This window comes from Colius striatus, chromosome 7, assembly GCF_028858725.1.
Source record: "Colius striatus isolate bColStr4 chromosome 7, bColStr4.1.hap1, whole genome shotgun sequence".
Taxonomy (NCBI): Eukaryota; Metazoa; Chordata; class Aves; order Coliiformes; family Coliidae; genus Colius; species Colius striatus.
The window spans coordinates 22,268,630-22,275,541 of NC_084765.1; the positions used below are offsets into that span (position 1 = coordinate 22,268,630).

General features: G+C 45.9%; 1 protein-coding gene across 1 annotated transcript in view; it reads left to right on the plus strand.

Annotated features, from left to right (window-relative positions):
- Positions 1-6,505, plus strand: part of LEO1 (LEO1 homolog, Paf1/RNA polymerase II complex component) — a 30,996-nt gene extending 24,491 nt beyond the window's left edge. The window contains exon 13 of the transcript XR_009819109.1: positions 5,445-6,505. The gene's annotated coding sequence lies outside the window, so the exon portion shown is untranslated. The remainder of the gene's footprint in view (positions 1-5,444) is intronic.
- The last annotated feature ends 407 nt before the right edge of the window (positions 6,506-6,912 follow it).

A 6,912-nucleotide genomic window follows, 5' to 3' on the forward strand; every position in this document is an offset into this window, starting at 1 on the left:
CTCAGTGTAGGGCTGCACACAGCTCTGCCTGCTACAGACCAGGTTAAGAAGTTCTCACGTGCTTCAGTCTTTCATTCTTGCCCTCTGCCAGATCAGCTGTAGACATCAGGAAATGTAGGTTCAAAAGTGTGTGGCAGGTCTTTTTGTTTGGGTAAAGAAATTGCCTCTCATATTTTTCTGCAGAAGGTTTGTTTGCTGCCTGATGTGACACATTTACACTTGTGATAGAGCTTGTGAAGCTTGGGATTTTTTTTGTTGTTTTATGGGTCAGCTAAGTTACTCACTGAATGCTTAGGTTAATTACATGAATATACACCTTCCATTATACCAATAAATGGGTTGTATTTCAAATACTGAGGACACTGTGTGAAACTACACTTAAAAAGATATTTTGTTATCTTCTACCTGCATTTGTCCCTGCTACCTGCCCAATTTGACTCCGTCTCCCCGTGGGAGCATTCTTTTCACTTCTCCAGTGCTGGAGTTACCTTCCTGGGGATGTGCAGCATGAAAACACCTTCTGGTGCTGGTGAGTGGCTTGGATGTTGCTCTCAGTAAGGGTAGGTAGTAATAGGGACAAGTACTTTGAGAGAGAGACCCTCAAGACATTGGATTTTTTTTCCAGAGGAATCTTTTTTGAATTTCATTTGAAATAGTTGGCTTGTCCCTCTCCTTTAGTAGTTGTCTGCTGGGCTATGCTTCTGCAGCGGGAACATTTATGGTGAAATTCCCAGTTTCTCTTTCAGAAGTGAAAGAGGTCAGGCCTGCAAATCTACCAGGGATGATAACTCCCATGGGCTACAGCATTGCAGGTATGGCTTCCTCAGGAGCCAGGGGCTGGGAGGCAGGCTGTGCTCCTCAGGCATCCTGCAGCTGAGCACCACCTTGTCCCTCAAGCCCTACAGCTTCCCTGAGGAGCCGCCACAGTGTTTCAACCCAGTGCTTCTTGGGATGCTGGGTGGCCAAAGCAGATGGTTAACCCCCACTCCACCAGCCCAGCACCATTTCCTTGGTGTTGAGATGCCTCTTGGTTGGTGTCTGGTGGGAATGTTGGTTTCTGTGGTATTTTAGATACATCCACTCTTGTGTCATTTTTGAAACGGTCCTTAAGTAGGTCCTTTAGTAGTAGTGGGTTCCCTTACATCCGTGAAGAAGGCTTGTGGTGAGCAGAAAATGTGAATCCGTTTTCCTAGCCCTACTCTGGGATGGAGCTCATTGGTATATGGAGCTTATGAGGCACCACCTACTGTAATGCTGTTCTGTTCCATGGCCACCTATTTCACGTGGAAGAAGAGAGAAGACTTCCCTTGGAGGGGTCTGGGGTGTGCTATGACCCGAAGACTGTGCTGCACTGCCTGGCTTGGGAGGGCTGTCGGGGGCTTGCTCAGCAGGGGACCTGTGAAGCAGCCTGCTCTTCAGTCTGGGCAGTACTGCTGCTGTTGTGGTGACTTGCTGGGAAGTTGTGGGCTGAAGGACGGGGCTGTTCTTGCAGTGGGCTGGTGTGGGAGCAGTTTCTGGTGTGGGCACTTTGGTGGCAATGTTCCCCACTCCACCCTTGGCTTCTTGTCCCGGCTTCTAAACTCAGTGAACCTTGTGGTGACGCAACTGCGCGTGGGACTCTGCGCCAAGCAGGTCTGCATTCAAAGCAAACTCAAAACTGATCTTATCTTTCTTGCTTTTAGTATAATTAAGACCTAGATCTGTTCCTCAGTTAGTGAAGCCCCATAAAAAGTTGTGTTGTTAGCAGCCCAAAGGGCAGCCTGGTGTGAGATGAGAAGATGTCAGCCACTTCTGCTGCCCAAGTGAGGTGAACTGCACCTAGCTGCAGAACCAGGCAGGATGTTCATCTTCTTAGTGACTGATCATAGAATCATTTCAGTTGGAAAAGACCTTTATGATCGAGTCCAACCACTAACCTCACAGTGCCAAGCCCATCACTAAACAATGTCCCTCAGGACCTCAGCTACATGGCTTTTAAATATCTCCAGGGCTGGAGACTCCTGTGCCACTGTTTAACCACCCTCTCAGTGAAGAATTTTTTCCCACTATCCAATCTAAACCTCCCCTGGCACAACTCGAGGCCGTTTCCTCTTGTCACCTAACCTGAGGATCTCATGGTAGATGCGTCTCCCAGGCAGTTTGTGCTGCTTATACCATCACTGAAAATTCAGCAAATTGGAGAAATAAAAAATGTTAATTATTAGGGTCGATTTGTCATTAATAGCTGAGGAGGCCATGCTGAACTACCTCAGCATCCTCAGGGCAATGGTACTAACTGTTGGTCATGCTACAGGTGGGAAAACCCTTCTAAAAACTGAGATACCGGTCTGTTCTTGAGAATGGCAGATGAAACAGGTGAGCTGAAATGAGCACCAGAGTGGTTCATCAGGGTAGCAGCTTGATGCCCTGCTTCCTCAGGAGGGTGTTTTGGAGCTGTTGTTGAATTTCCCCCTTTGCAGCACAGTCTTGCCCCACCCTGCAGTCTTCCTCTCTGAAGACAGCAGTGTGTGTGAAGCGGGGACAGCAGTCACAGCAGTGATTCTCCTCTGGTTGCGCTGATTCTCCTCTGGCTTCTCCCACAGCCTTTACATGAGGGTCAGTCCCAAAGACCACTTGAAATAAAAGATTTGGGGCAAAGCATGGTATGTGGAGTGGAGTAGCATACTGTGCCAATAATCCATGTGCCATGGACGGTTAAAATAGCTGCTGCTTCGGGGCCACCTGAGGAAGGAAGGTCCTAGGAACCTGGACTGCCTTCTTACAAACCTTCCTGCTATACAGATGTGCCTGTCAAGCCAATATGGAGGCTCCAAAGTGGAATCCAGTGTCTGTTGAAAAACTGTGCATGAGAAGGGAGCTGCTTTCCAGACAAAGTTTACAGGACAAGGATTGAAGCACGTAGGCAGACCTTGTTGTCAACCCAAAATCATGCTCTGGAAGTTATGTTGTTATTCTGACTTGCAGTTTGCTCCCATAATGTTACTCTGACCAGGACTCTGTTTTCCTTTTATTGTAGTAGCTGAATGAACATCTGTCTCTCACACAAATGTACTGTACTAAGCAGAAAGGAATCACCCCTCTCTACTGATACTCATTTGGGAAGGACCAGGCTTTTCATTGTCATGGCAAAGGGTCTTATGTGACATGAAAATGCGATGCAATCCGTGTCCTTTTCCATTACCAGCTTCAGCAATAAATACAGCAGCCACCAAGGACTACGAGTCCTGGCACTGGGTTTGTGAGGAGCCCTGACACCGAGGCCGGGCCAGAGCGGGTGCGTGTCAGGAATGTAACCTGCCTGTAGCCCGGGGAAACGGGCTCAAACATGAGAAGGTCATGTTGTGTTGCTCCTCTCGTTTCCCAAGCTAAGGGCCACTGTGTGTCCCTGGAAGACCTGGGTAAAGCTAAAATTAAGTCAGTCAGATAAATATTTATAGTAGATATGTTAGGATATAATCCTCAAGGGGTCTGATTGCTCTCTTTGTGCTCCAAAATGTACTAATGGGGAAATAATAGCTCTATAAATACAGTCATGTCTAGCTAGGTCATTACCTTGGGGGTGCTAATGGTTGTTCTCTGGGGACTACAGTTGCAGCAGTAAAAAATTAATGGGGAACAGCAAAACCAGGAGAGGGTGATCCCTTTGCAAATGACACTTGGGTTACGCAATGACTCATCGTTACAGTAGCAACCAGGTTTATAGTCCTTGTATGTGCAGGTCATGGCAGGGAGTGCAGCGTTTGGACGGGCTGGGCAGGCCTTTCTGTTGCAGATTTCTTTGGAGGAGCACCAGCCATCGGCTCTTCTGGGTTGTTTGTGGTGGTTTTTGTTTTAATTTCTTTTCCCTTACATTAGAAAATAGAACATTGCACAAGATTTTGAGGATTCAGACAAAAATAATTCAATTCTTATGGTATTTTTCAACTGTCAGTTTTCCACACCAATTTACTTTGATGTCTTCCAAAGTAGTTAACATCTATACACAGATGAAGTGCAATTTTCCGTAGTAAGTGAGTGTCTTTGATTTAGTTTTACTCTTTCCTTTTAGAGGAGCAAAACTCAGTGCACTGCTGAGTATGTGCGTCCCCTGAACAGGCTGCTCCAATGCCAGTAATAAAGAAGAGTTTGCAAGAATCAAAAATGGCTTGCACAGAGAATAAAAGGACCTAACATTCATAAACCTGTGATCCCCAGCTTCTGTGGAAAAAAACGTCGAGGTTAATGTTCTGCTCCTTTGCCCAAGAGGTTCCTGGCCTGTGCAAGTCTCGCTGGGAACTGTTCCGGTTTGCTTGTTGTGGGACGGGCCCCTGCAGAGGAGGAGAGGTCAGCTCCTGGGTCAGGAGCAGTGGGGGTGCCTCCTGTCCCCATGTCCTGGGAAGCCCTCTCTGGAAGAGTCAGGAGGGAGCTGTGCAAAACGGTGCTTGTTTTGTTTCCAAGGGGGAAGCCAGTGTCCATGCAGGAACTCTTTGTCCATCCTCTTTCCTGCCTGGTAACTTCAGCCCATGTTACCTCTTTAATATCATTTAGTCTGAATTTGTTAAACCTTAGCAACCTTGCTGTTGTAATTGCTATTTCTCTGTAGTTGTTTCTGGAGTACAGCAGCCTTTATAGCAGTGTAGCAGATTTGGATAAGCATGTATTGTTTATCCTACACATGACACAATACTGAAACAAATGTGTCCAGCTGGTCCATGCATGATGTCTTGCTTGATGCAGATTGCACCTGGGGTATATTTATGGGGTCATGCCTATATTTAGCACATCATTCTGAAACATCTGACAGCAAGAAGGTCTGAATTGAGGGGACTTTGGCTTTTGAGCACCAACAACAAGCTGAAGTTTTCTCATTGGTGTTTGGCATCCGTAAAGAGCAAAGGATTGGTTCTGCTTGAATTTCTGTAATTGCTCTGCTGTTGATGATCAGCTTCCCTGTGGCAACAGGAGCTCTGGAAGAGAAGGAATAAAACCGTTTTACATTGCTGAATGTAGTAGCAATGATGTGGAAGAAATGGACAAATTGTACTGCGAGTTGTGTTCTGGCCTAGGACTCCAGGAGTCTTCAAATGGTTGTCCCAATATGTCTGAATAGGCAAAGACCTGTGATCATTGGTGTGGTGGCGAAGCACCCTGTAACAGGGACTAGTTGACTTGCCCTCTCTGAGAAAGAGCATTTAATTTCTCTCCTGCAATTCATGTTTGCCACAAGTTTTATCTAGTTTCATCATTCATCTCCACACCTAACTTCCAACACTTTTTTTTCCTCTGACCTCTGTTTCAGATCTATCTCTTGTGGTTCAGTATTGCTGTGTTGAACGGGCGGCTGCAGCCACTCCCCAAACACCTGCTGGGCTCTGGAAATCTTATCACAAATCAGTCAGCATCATGTGGTGGGACTAGATTATACTGAAACAAAATCCTCTTTATTTATCTTTTTTTTTTTCCAGGTGGATAGCTGAAAATAGTCTTGTTCAAACAGACCTCCCACAGAAGCCTGTATGAGTCTGGCAGACGTTAGAGACTGAATAAGTGCTTCATGATTTGTTTTTTTACTTAATAGTTCATATCAGCATTTGAAAAAAACCAAAACCAAACCCAACACACTACCCCATCTTCACTGAAGAGCTTTCAGCTTTGTGCTTACTGACTGCATTTATCTGATCATGTACAAGAAGAGTGATTTTCATGTGATTTCCTTCTAACATCAAGCCATAAAGCAGCCTGGAGCCTGATCCCAGAAGACCTTGCCCAGCACTGTCAGCTGGCTGCAGCAAAGAGTGATTTCTTGTGAATAATTAAATCCCTGGGGAGCATCAATAGCTGGGTTGGTAATATAGCATCTAGATAAGAAGGAGGATGTCATGTGAGAGAATTACTTTGAAAAATCTACTCTTTAAAGCACTTTCTGAGGGCAGATGCCTATCAAATATTCCCCTTGCCAGTTAAATTTAGGGCTGAAATTGCTGCTGCTGTAGAACTTCAGGAGGTCCAGCCCTTCATGAGCACATCAGCTTGTTGCTCCAGTTGTCTTCTGGATCGGTGCAGGTGAATGCTTTGATCAGACATGTCCTAAACTACCCCAGACCTGGTATGCTCTGCCTGCTCCTGCCTGCTTTTTACTATGGGTAACTAGGGCAAGAGCTGGAGTCAAGGCTTTGGCCAGGTGCTGGCTCTTCCCATTCCTGCTCAAGGCTATCCCTGTCAAAGCCCAGAGACACAGCCTGCAACAGGCTTCCCTCAACGTGTGCTTGTACTTGCCCCTCACATCAGAAGTGGAAACTTACTGGATGCATCTTGATCCTTCAGTTAGAGCAGGAATGTGCAGCCCCCCTTTACCCATCAAACTGTTGTGTCTCAGAAGAGTTAAACACTCTCAGCTTCTGCCACAGCTAATGGGAGCTGCAGTAAGAGCTCAGCAATCATGGAAATCAAGCCTTCAATTGCACTCTTGGGAACTAAAGGAGATGGCTTATCCTGCTGTGAACCTTTAAAAGCCTGGTAGTGCACTGGAAGTGGTTTGTAATAGCAGGAATTCATTTGTTAATAAACTTCCCTTTGCTTATCCTGTCACTAATTCAGTGGGCTTTTGGCACAAGCTGCTGCTGCAAGGTGGCTGGTGCTCAGGCTGGGGAAAAGCAGCTCAGCACTTCAGGGGTCTTGGTAGTATCACAGTTCTGAAGAAAAGCTTCCTACTTCTTTTTGTTACAAATAGGGTAACAGGTACCTGTTTACTAGCTTGATCAGCAGCTTGTTTCTGTCTGGGATGTATGCTGTATATAAAGAATAGCAACTGTAATATTTTTAGGAGAGTAAGTTAAAGAAAATACATAGGAAAGAGGGCTTGGCTGTGTAAAACACCAACAGGCAACAGTCTTGCACTGGTAGGGAGAAGAAAAATGTTTTACTGCATTGCCC